We start from the raw sequence: 12,716 nt of genomic DNA, 5'->3' as shown, positions 1-12,716 counted from the left end.
TTCCACCTCTTCATAATCATATGATTGTTAAAAAGACTCATACCTTTTTGATTCAGGCACTGGACGATCTTGGAATGAAAACACCTATTGAACCTCCTGATATTCTTCTTTATGCGTGTCCTGACTTTTTATTTGAAGCTGAGAAGGGCTATAAGCCTTTCCTATTGACTTTTCATCCTCTGACTGCAATTCTAGCAGATTTGATGGAGGAAGGGGAGACATTTTTGTCCAGCCTGTGAAATCTGTAGATTTCTTAACCGTCGACGGAGGAAGGGACTTCAAGGATATCGATGATTTTGCCTTTGGAGACTTAAAAGACGTTGTCAAGGGGGTTCCTGTCGTCGGTGTTCCTGTGGACGAAGAAATACGTATTATCGTTGATGAAGTCGTCCACGTCAACGGTGCCATCGACGGAGTCATCGTCAACAAGGTCGTTGTCGACGGAGTCATCGGCGAGGTCGACGCCGTTCTTCCAGTCGACGGGGTCATCGACGAACCTTTCTCCGACGACGTTGTTCTAGTTGTCGACATCGATGCAGTTGTCGTCGTCAAGATTGTAGTTGTCGACGAAGTCATCGTCGACGTTGTCGTCTACGTTTTCAAAGAAATCGGTGCCGGCGACGCCCCAACTTTTGTAAACGGAGCTGAAGCTCCCTTGACTCTGAGGACTTCTTCAGAGGAGTGTGAGGAAGAGAAGACGAAGAAGCCTCTTTGTCTTTGGTTTTCTACTTTTTTTGGTTCCACTTTCTCCTCAGGAGCAGAAGACTTCCTCGTCTTGGAAGACTGGATATTAACCTCCTCCTCAGAGTCAGAATCTGAAGTGGCCTTCTTCTTCTGAAGCCACAACAGTAAACGTGCCTCCCTGTCTCTTAAACTTTTTGCTGAAAAGGTTCTGTAGTGTTTGCAGTCTTTTGGCACATGTTTAGGATGGAGACAATACAAGCAGTCCTTGTTTGGATCTTTAGAATACAGTCTAGGTTTCCTACAGGATCTGCAGGGCCTGAAAAGCCTCTTTTTAGAGCTTTCAGCCATAATAGGTAAGAGATGTAAAACAGTACCTTAAATCCAGAAGAAAGAACTTGCAGTTGGAAAGGTCAAAACTTCACTCAGGAACAAAACTGAGCAAGGCTCAGGGAGACTCATTCTCACACGACGGCGGTTGGAAATCTGAGGTATGATGGCTCTGCTGGGAAGTTGTTGTCAGGACTAGCAGCTGATTGGCTAAGTTTTGACCATTTTAACTTTAGAGCGCATCTGCCAGGAGGCACTTACTTCTGTTTGCCTGCACCTTCCACAGACGCCGGACCTCGCCGCACCCGCTCCGCGGGTGCCGCTTTGCAGCGGTTTGGGAAGGAACGGCTGATTGCCACTTCTTGTTGGGGGCAGAACTGAACTTTGCTGAGGGCTACAGGGCTGCGAGCGTCAGGGACTCCATTACCCAGGAGTCCCTGCGAGACCGATTAACAACTTCCGGTCCGCTCTCCCTGTTGGCCCGCCCACCGCCCACTGGAGGGCTTTTTAAACCCTGTTCTGCCTTGTATCCTTGGGACACCATTTTAACTTTAGAGCGCATCTGCCAGGAGGCACTTACTTCTGTTTGCCTGCACCTTCCACAGACGCCGGACCTCGCCGCACCCGCTCCGCGGGTGCCGCTTCGCAGCGGTTTGGGAAGGAACGGCTGATTGGCACTTCTTGTTGGGGGCAGAACTGAACTTTGCTGAGGGCTACAGGGCTGCGAGCGTCAGGGACTCCATTACCCAGGAGTCCCTGCGAGACCGATTAACAACTTCCGGTCCGCTCTCCCTGTTGGCCCGCCTACCGCCCTCAACGTTCATTATAAGTAGGCTCAGTTCTCCCGCAGCGCGGGACGCAGCCCGGGGCAAAGACCGGGCTAAGAGCGGGCCGTTTGAGGCCGTTCGAGGTCAGAGAGGTCTGGGCTGGGCCACCCCCCCTGTCCGGCGCTAGATATATTATTTTATCATTGTTGTTTATTGTCATCTGTATAATGTGCTCACGGAGTAGCCGTAGTAAAACCGCCATGGCAGCAAGTAAATCCAACGGAACCTTGGATGATTTCCTCACCAAGACTAATTTGGCAATTTATGTGGAAATCAGTAAAATGCAGCACAGGGTTTCGCTGGAATTAGAAGCCGCACGAAGGCTTTCTGAGAACCTAGGCAGTTCCAAGAAATCATCCCTGGGCAATATTGCCTCAGCCTTAACCCCCGATCGTACAATAGGCCCTCGACCATTGTTAACGTCGGCAGTCATCCATTCCGTCCCAACCCCTTCCTCACCAGAGTCTTTTTATAATTTATCACCTACTCCCCTACAATCCACTAAGGGTCCCGCACCACAAGTCTGCGAGGCAGGCATAGGCTTCCCCACCAAAACTAACTTGACTACGACATCAGTTAGTGCTAAGAAAGCTGCCATTTATAAAAAGAAATGTCTTGCTAGATCCATTTATGCACGTAAAAAGGCTAAAATTGCCAGGTCCCAGTTTTTTAATAGTAGAAGATCGTTGGTCACTCATGGGGTAAAGGATGAAGTCTCCAAAACCACCTCTTGCACCTTGGGTGGTGAAGTTGTCTCTGGTTTACGTAGTTCTGTGGTAGATCCTATATTGGGAGCCTCTCCAGTTAAAAATGGAGAGAGACAACCAGAGGTTAGGTTGAGTGGAATTGAGAAAGATAGGGGGGGTGATGAAGAATTCCTTAAAATTGTTTGGGGTACATTAAAACAATTACTTACCCCCTTGGAACTTAGGCTTTCCCGTATAGAGAATAACCTACTTGAAATGGATAGGACTATAGTCACTTTGGCTAGTCTTAGCCTAAAAGAAATGGAAGCAAAGTTTCCACAGGGTAAGGATCCTACCCCACAGGCCCAGGCATTAGAATTCCCGCCCGAGCCCCCTCCAATAGTCAAACCCCTACCCGAGCCCCCCTCTATACCTAAACCCATACCAAAGCCCCGTACCACAGCTGTTAACCAAACTGTTTCCACCCCAAGTTTCACAGCAATGAGCACTCTTCCCCCCCAAAGTATAGCCCTCCCCAAGCAGAATTTACAAACTGTCCCACACCATCCCAAACGGCAAGATTTTGTGAATAATCAACCCCGGCAGGCCAGTCGCCCAAATTTTCGTGGGGGGTTTATTGACCTGCCACCCGAAGCCGGGCCCTATGTTATTATACTTGCTGGAGTACCTGTATTGGGTCCGCAAACACAAGAGAACCACCATTCCCTGAAAAACAAAGTCATTCACTGGCTAAACGAAAATAAACAGCTCCCCAACCACCAAAGAAGTCGAGTACTAATGGTACGTAGAGTGCCTTGGGTAGGCCCAACTCACAAGTCCATTACTGGAGATTGTATAGTTGTATCTTTTGCAGACCCCCACACAGCACAGCACCTCTGTGTATGGTCGTCACACGATGTCAACCCCTCAATTGTTGTCAGACCCCTTACTTTTTTTATCCACCACGGCAGCATTCTGCGATGGAGGGATCTTGGTCAACGGTCCAAAACGCCAGATGGATTGGTCGTGGCGATGGTGGACAAAGCCAACATAACAGGTGGCAAGGGGTACCCACTTCCAATATGTTTGGCTGTTTGGAGGAGGTTGATTGACTTGGGGGGATTGATGACATAATGCCCATTGTGGGACCCTCTTCCCCACATGTGATTGCTACATCCACCTCTTTGGTAACATACACAGATTGTCTAACCTCTCCTAAAAGCACTGGTCCAATCTTGGACTTTGTTAATATCCCCGCTATGACCAGGATAGGGGAGTTGGGCCTAGCGCAGACATCTCCTGCTAACAGTATAGATGATCCAATCAGGGTGGTCTCATGGAACATCGCAGGGCTGCGGGGACGCCTGGACAACGATGATTGGGTCGATTTTATTGACTCTTATGATATCATCATTTTCCAGGAAACATGGTCAACAGTCCCCCTATTTAGAGTAGGCTACCTGAATTTTCACAAACCCGCCACACAGGGTCCCAGGGGTAGGGCCTCTGGAGGTCTTACTGTGTGGATTAGAAATAACTTGGGATTTTGTGTTAAGGAAATTTTGGTAGAAAATGTCGACCTCCTATGTATCAGTCTGAGTAAAACCAACACTAAGGATTTTCTTTTAATTGATGTCTACGCCCGAGGCTGTCAGGGTGGGAGGAAGCAAATAGTCCTGAATGATCTTGAAAATCTCTTGAAGAAATTTAAAGGTGATCAGTTTGTCATAATAGCAGGCGACCTGAATACCTCATTTGAGCCCATCCTCACCTTGGCAGAAGATGTGGGAACTGAAGAGGATATCGCCTGGAATATTCCCCCGCTAACCATTAGCAAGGGTGTGAGGGGTACTGAGGCAGCACTACACTGGCTGGGTTTCTGCTTGGAGTGGGGTCTCCGGGCAGTAAATGGCCGCACCCCTTCCGACAGCTTAGGGACTCACACTTTTGATAATGGACTGAGTACTAGTCGTATTGACTATATATTGGTCAATATCGAATCCTGGTCACACGTAATAGATATGGTAGTAGAGACAAGGCCAGAGAGTGATCACAACCCTCTTTCCTTGAGACTCAGGGTTCCTGGTCTGGGTGCTCGCCAAATGGAAACAAGCTATCTAACGTCTGACGTAGTCTTGTGTGACAATAGACGGCGAGTCAAATGGTCTAGGGTTATTGATGACCCAGTGGTTATTTGTAAAATAGAGGAGTTGGTTCTTAATGTATGGGGTAGGATGTCCTTATTATCCCCTTCTGGTGGGGTTGATCTTACAATCACTGATCTCCACGAGAAGTGTTTTATGGATCTTAAAAATCTTCTCACTAAGCCATCAAATAATAAGAATGTTAAAGTGCACAAAAAATGGTACAATAAGAGCTGTAGAGATGCTCACAGCAATTTAATAGTAGCTGTTAAAGCCAGGATCACTGCCGACATTAGGAAAGCTAGGCAGCTCTACAAACAAGTACTCTGGGCAGCTAAGCGGGATTGGGATGATTCCTACTGGCTTGATCTCCTCAGAGCCTGCGAGTCATCAAACCAAACGAAATTTTGGACAACCGTTAGATGGGGCAGGGACTCGGATCCCCAAACATCGGTCAACCATGTCTCTGCTCAGGCCTGGGTGGAATTTTTCTCAGCTCAATTCAAAGACACTAGTGCCGTGCAAGAACCGTTAACCGTACTTGCGTTGAAGGCTATTCCGCCTAAATTGGGGGATAGTCTCTCATTTTCTGTATCAGATACTGTACACGCCCTTGAGTCCGCCCAGTCTGGTAAAGCCCCAGGTTTAGATGCCATACCAGCGGACCTTTTTAAATTAAACCTTGATTTGTGGGTCCCCTACATTACGCTATTGGCTAATAACATCGCTGCTGGGGCAGAGATCCCGCAATCCTGGAAAGGGGCTGAGATACTGCCAGTATACAAAAAAGGTGACCGTTCAATGCCAAACAACTATCGGCCTATAAGCCTGATAGATTCGATCCAGAAAATAGTATCAAGGATGGTTTTAGCAAGAATTCAGGGGTGGATCGAACAGAACAATATACTCTCCCCTATGCAGGCAGGATTTAGATCTGGTACCAGTACCATAGATCAGGTGTTCCGACTTAACATGCTTTTTTGGAAGGTGGTTCTTTTGGGAGGTGGAGTTATCTATGCCGCATTTGTCGATCTCAAGTCGGCTTTTGACTTAGTCCCAAGGGGGAAACTATGGGAGGCTCTTAGACTAATGGGCCTTCCACCAGAACTCCTGGGATTAGTCCGGCGATTACATGAGGATAATTTCGCTCAGGTAAGGTGGGGGAGTCAGGGTCAGGTGACCAACAGCTTCCCAGTCCAACGCGGGGTGCGCCAAGGCTGCGTTTTGGCTCCTACCCTGTTCCTCCTATTTATTAACCAGGTAGTCCAATTTTTTAATAACACACAGACAGACGCACCTACCTTGGGTGGATCAAAATATCCCATGTTAATCTTTGCAGACGACACCCTGCTCCTTTCGAAAACTAGGAGCGGGTTACAGGTAGCCCTGAATAGATTTTCAGAGTTCTGCAATAATAACGACTTGCAGATTAATGTCGACAAAACTAAATTTATGGTCTTTTGCAAGAAAACCCCTCCCAAAAGTTTGGTCACTCTGAACGGTGTCCCAATTGAGCAGGTCAAGGTCATGACGTACTTGGGTGTGACCCTAGATCACCAATTTAACTGGAACCCCCAATTGGAGACAATAAAACTCAAATTTACTCACCTCGCAGGTTGTCTATTGCAAGAACAAAAAAAATCCCTTACCAAACGTATCACTCCTGCATTAAAAATCTATGAGGCCAAGGTTAATGCAGCAACTCTGTATGGTGCAGACATTTGGGGATACAAGGACTTGACAGGTTTGGCCACTGCACAGAACAGGTTCCTTCGGAACCTGGTAGGACTCCTGCAGTCCTCACCTATAAAACCTCTGCTATTAGATCTTGGTTGCAGACCACTTGATGAGTTGGCTCAATTTCGTCTTGTGGCATTATGGCGTCGTCTCTGGACGACTCCAGAGCTTAGCCTTTTTTCACATGAGTTAGATGAGGTAAAAACACTGTGGGGTGCGAAAAAAATCCCTTGGCTCAGGGAAGTCAAACACATCTTGCACAAAATGGGTCTGCCAGAGCTATGGACAAACCCTGGGGGCTCCAGCTTTCCATCAAAACCCGAGTTTAAGGCCCTTTTCTGGGCCTGGAAAAAATCTATACTGGTGACCCAATCATCGGACAAAAATCTAACTGGTCTATTTCTAACACACAAGGTCACCCCGTTCCTTGAGCCCTATTGGGATTTGATCTGCAAGGTGCTAGATCGCAAACTGTACCATCAGTTTCGTACTGGTACATTGCCTATCAATTCCTTTACTGCAAAGTGGGGGATGAAAGCAAGCGACAAATGTTTTTGGTGTCCCGACCAGATAGAAAACATTGGTCATCTATTTTTCGGTTGTCCTGCTTATCGTTCCCCTCGTATTAAATGGTTGAAACCCTTATGTGCAATTTTGGATTGTGGGGGACATCGAGAAGCCCTGCTGAAATTACGCGATATTAGATCTGAAATGTTTGTGGTTTGATTCGCACAAAGAATTTGAACATACTTTTAAACTGACTGTTATGACTACATATTTTCTTGTACTATATTTTTTGTTAGCAAATTGTGGATGTTAGTGATATTTTTAACCATGACTGGATTGTATGTTGTCTTTTATGAATTTTTTATTCGAAATGAAGACTAAATGAACTGAAATAATGATGAGGTTTGGTTACCAAATAATGTGATTCCCTATGGGATTGTTTCTATGCAGTTTTCTAGTACTGCTATGGTAATTCTGTTACCGTGACGACAGGGAAGATACAAGCATGTGAATCTATCAAAGATTCAATACTGGAGAATAGCCCTGCCCAGCGAGTCAGCAAGACCACAACGGATAATGAACTTGGCTACGTCTCTCCCCTCAGCAACAGCCTGGGAGAGTACTGGCCGAGCCTCCACCGGACACTGAGGCAGCCCTTGCGCAAAAGTATCCCACACAGAATGGTAATAACGGCCCTAGAGACATGCGGTGTTCACAGAATGCAGTCCTGAACTGGCAGAAGAAAAAATATTCTCCCGAAACTGCTCCAAATTCTTGGATTACCAGTCTATGGTACAGAAGGGAACCTGCTTGGGGACGCAAAGGCTTGGACAACCGAGCTGTCAGGGGTAGGGTGTTGGGAGAGGAATACGGGGTCACCCGGGCCGGACGATGGCATCGGGCCATGTTCTTATCCACAGGAGCCCCTGTGTTGGGCCTGGACCAGGTGCCCAAAAGAACGTCCGAGAGTGCTTATTAAAGGGCAGCAGCAGCTCTGTAGAAGAGGACGCCGGCCGAAGCACCTCTGTCAGGTTATTCCTGACGGCCACGGTAGGGAGCTCAAGGTGGAGAGCCTCGGCTGCCCTACGCAACACCATAGAATAGGAGCCACCCTCCTCTGTAGCCATGGTAGGAGACAGTCAGCCAGGTTCCGGAGTATAATCCTGGTCCCCTGCATCCTCCAGATCCACATTCCAGTCCGGGTTTAACTCGCATTGTGCTTCGAGAGGGTCCTCAGACCCCTACCAGTCCTTCCCCTCCTCCACATACCAAACAGGTGGAACGTAAAGAGGTGGTTGAAGAAAGGGATAGAAATTCTCTATCAGCATCGGAATCGGCATCGGTCGACACCCTTCCGGCGCCGTCTCCACGTCAGGGAGGAAGCCAGGGATGGCGTTGGCCGGTCCAGCGGCCAATGCCAGAGGCGGCGCCTTTGACGGCGATGTCGGTGGAGGTCGTACAGGGCCAACCGACATGGACGAGGATCCATGCCTAGATCCATGGGGGTCTCTCGGCGTCGACACCGGAGTCATGCATAACGTTGGGGCCAGCGACGTCGCAGCACGAGGACCCCCAGTCGGGTCCGAAGACACGTGCCATAGCTGACAGGAACTCCTGCAGCTGGGCCGGAGTCGCCGATGGACCCGGAAAGGGCGGGTAGGCCATCTGCAACTACGGAGGCTCCGCCGGAGCCGCGTCACCCACACCCTCAGCCGTGCGACGGCGAAGAGTGACGCCGCTTCCTATGGTCACCCCCACTTTTTGCTTTTGCTTTACTGGTTTTCGACTTAAATGTGGCTGTGGGCCTGCTAATCAGACCCACAGCCCAGATGCACTCTTTCTAAATTTAAACCATGAACTCTAGGTACATACAAAATTGGGAATTGGTTCACCTTGTCAGCCCCTGTAGAAGTGTACCCTAGGTACTCAGGGCATAGGTGTAACCAAGGCCTACCAGGGGCTGCAGCATGTATTATGCCACCCCTGGCTGGCCACTCAAATAGACACAACTGGCTGATCACTCAACTGGGGCAAGGTCGTGTAATCACCCCTTGCTTAGGTGTAGTATTCCTATACCTACTTATATATAGACACATAGTAACCTATTAGTCACTCCTATGGCAGGCCTTAACAATCCTGGAGGCAGAGTGCTTGGTTATGTGTGATGGTGCTCTAGCATGAGCTGAGCCTGTCTGCAGCTTTCGGAACCATGTCCTTATAGCGGTTCTATGATATTGCCATACCATATACTCTTAAGTGCATTATGAACCTCGCGGTTAAATACTAACTTTGGTTTGGCCTTATCCAAACATGTCGTGTAAGGTGTCATACGCTTTGGAATACTACCCCCTCGCCAATTCTGGCGACGGGGGTAGCATTCCACCCTTCTAGAGGGAGAAGACATGTTGTTGCTGACCATACCGGTTAAAGTTAACCAGAGCCCCAGCATCACAAAATGGACGCTGCTGCCATCGACACAAGTCTGACCTCCTGCTGCTGGGAGTCCTTCCAGTCACAGAGGTTCGGACAATAAGTTTCCTGCCTGGAGAGGTGCGAGCACCACCCCAGACAGGACTTTGTGTATTGGGACAGGGAGGGCTGAATAGAATGAGACACTGCCTGGGGCACACTAGGTGCTCTATGCATACCCCAGTTCAAACCGGTTGCTGTGGCACTCCAGCCCCAGCTCTGGCGTGAAACTGGACAAAGGAAAGGGGGTGTAACCACCCCCCTTCCTGGTCCCTGGCATAGGATGGACCTAGAAAGTAATCCAGCCCCTTTTAGTTGTATAAAGGTAGGAGCTGAGTCCTGAGACTTTAGATTAATCCTGAACCGAAACTTGACACGAAACTCTGGACCTTCGACATTCTGCTGAAACTGAAGAATCTCCCTTGTGGCCAAGGAGTGACCACCCTGGGCAACCAGGCACCATCCAGCAAATCAACGGCTTGCTTTGTCGACGTTAGCGCCGGAACCCGAGCACAGAGCCTGACAAGACCCAGACTTCCAGACCTCTCTGACCCTCTCTTCACGACTGCAGCACAGCTGAGATCCGTGGAAGCGACGAGACACGTGGGACCGAACATCTTGGAAAGCCTGCAACTTGCTAACTGTGCAGCTCCTGAGGCATCCTCGAAGCTGTGCACTGGGGACTGAGAAACACCAAACCCGAGCTCCACCTGCACCGAAGATCAGCCCTCCACACTCCACGAGTTCTGCGTGGGGCCCTTCTGCTTGTGTTCTGCTCGACGCGTTGTCCGGTTGCTGGCCCGTTGGCTAGTAGCCTCTGTGACAACAATCCTTTTGAATCACATCGCTGGTCTGGTTGCTCCAGACTGGCCCTTGTCTCCCTGCAAAGGTGAGGCACCTCAGACCTTTCTGGTCTGCACCAGAAGCCTTCTTTGAATCCTGCGTGGGTTGCCTTTGCCAAGGCTCGTTGACTCCAATCCGGAAGTCAATCCCTCCATCTGCGAGAACCTTTGTGGGAAAGCTCCTCTCCAGCACCTGGTCGTCGTCGACACCTCCTGGTCCGCGTGGCTGAAGAGACAAGCTTCAAGACAGCACCTGATTGCTCCTCAATGTCGTCTGGTTCCTTCCTGGTTCCACCCGGTCACTGGCTAGTGACTCAGACTCTGTCCCCTCTGCTTTCAGGTCCTCCTCATCTTCGATCCACCCTTGGATCCACCCGGACATCTTCCTCCTGGTCGCCTGCAGCATCTTTCTTCAAAGGCTCCATAGGACTCAACGGCGAAACCCGACACATCTTCACACCTATGCACCCGCCGTCCGTGGGTGAGGTAACGCGAGTACTTGGGTGCTCCCAAGGGTATTGACTATCCAAGTGTCTAGGTTTTTAGTTGTTTCCTCCTAGCTAATCCGCAAGTGTCCTAAATCCTTCTAAATCTGACTTCCAAGTTCCCATTGACTTTGCATTGACGCGTGTGTGTAAAGACACTGCACGCGCCGCCTGTGGGCCTCCTACTTCTAAACTAAGGTTCAGATAGTGTAGCCCCAGCGATTCCCTAGGCCCTAGGCCTTTCCTTTTCTCGTGACGTGGTACTTATACCACTTTCTTAATATATGGTTTGCTTCGCCCCTAGGGCCTAACCGTAAATTGTGCAACTTAACGTATTCTGACTAAGTATCTTGTTATGTGCTTTGGCCTCTGATCTCAAAAAGAGTTCAGAGGAATGTGTTAGTAAATAAATACATATATATTTTATATATATCCTGTGTGGTGTCCTTTCATTTGATATTCAAGGGGTTACATATGGTAAAACAGCTGGCTTTACACGCCCTCAAGAGTCTTTTAGCCTAAGACTGTTCTGTCCACGCTACCACTAGGATAGCTGGTCTATAAGGTTGACTTACAACCATCACCATGAGGGTTGTTTGGACTGGTGCAAGGTGTTCACTAGAATAGTGAACATCATATACCAGGCCAACTTCTCACACTTACTCCGAGTGCGAAAACTTGGAATTGTAGTGATGGCTCCGCGGCTGGTCCCTCGGCCTCCCACGATACCGGACCTGGAACGGCACGGAGCCGACTCCCAGGCCTCTAGCCACTTTCGGGACCACTCCCGCAAAGTTTTCGGAGCCATGGTCCAGCAGTGGGGACACGACTTGGAGTCGTGGTTGCGCCCCAAACAGTAGAGACACTCGCGGTGTGGGTCCGTCACCGACATCTTGCGGGGACAGGCCGCGCAAGACTTAAAACAGGACATCCCTGTGCACCTGAAGTAGAAGTTTATCCAAAAAAAACACAGACAAAAGTCCCCAAAAACTCAGTCAAAAAGTGACTGGGGGTATTGCTCTCTCTGGATCTGCGCTTGCTGGCACGGAAAAAGAAAGAACTGATGTCAGCGCGCACGGGCGTGTCTGGGTAGCTCCAGCGACGTCATCTCGGCGACTACGGCGCCAACAACGTACGCGGAGCCATACAATGGCGCCTACCGACGCGCAGGGGATATTTTAAGGTAAGGAATCTATCACTACGTGTCTCTTTCAGATAGACTTTCCCAATGATGACTTCAACGATGACTGATGTGCCCTTCTATACAACCAGGTCTGGAGCGGTGCAGACTTGCATGATGTTGAGCATTCAGGATTTTCATTGCCCACTCCTGAATCACTTTAGGATTCATGGTGCAGGTGTTGGGATGGGTCCTGGAGCCAAATCAAGCTACAGGGCACCATAAACAAACCAGGTGGGTGTACATCACAGACATTTGTATATAACAGGCTCCACAGAAAAAAGTATTAAAACAAGCATCGGCATAGCCAAATAGGTCTCGCCTTTGGGACCTTATAAGTATTTAGCCATGCAGCACATTATCCTTGGTGCTGTGCCACCATGAATTGAAGAGCTATATTAATTACTGTACACTGGGTGATGCAGTCCTTAACTACTGTGAAATTTTAGGTACAATTTCTTTGAAGCATAATTTCACTGTAATTTCACTGTGTTTATTATGGAAATTATTAACTTTACCCAAATTTAGACTGTTAGAAAGTGTTACATGTATATAGTGCTTACTACCCCTGACGAGGCGTTGATATGGAGCTCCTTATGACTTCATGCCACTAGGGATTCAATACTCCAGTAACTGGTTTTTTTCCGATTCCCAAGTTCAGCAGTAGTAAGGGCAGTGCAGCTGGACTACAAGTTCCAGAATAGATTAGGGTGTTAAAAGTGGAGCAAGTCCCCTGATTTAACTAAGAGAATTAGAATTAAATACAGACTATGGAGTGGACGAACTGTGCTCAACTACCAGGTGACAGTTAAGATTTGAAGTAGCCTC

This window comes from Lissotriton helveticus, chromosome 1_1 (assembly GCF_964261635.1).
Source record: "Lissotriton helveticus chromosome 1_1, aLisHel1.1, whole genome shotgun sequence".
Classification (NCBI taxonomy): Eukaryota; Metazoa; Chordata; class Amphibia; order Caudata; family Salamandridae; genus Lissotriton; species Lissotriton helveticus.
This window is presented reverse-complemented; position numbering follows the sequence as displayed.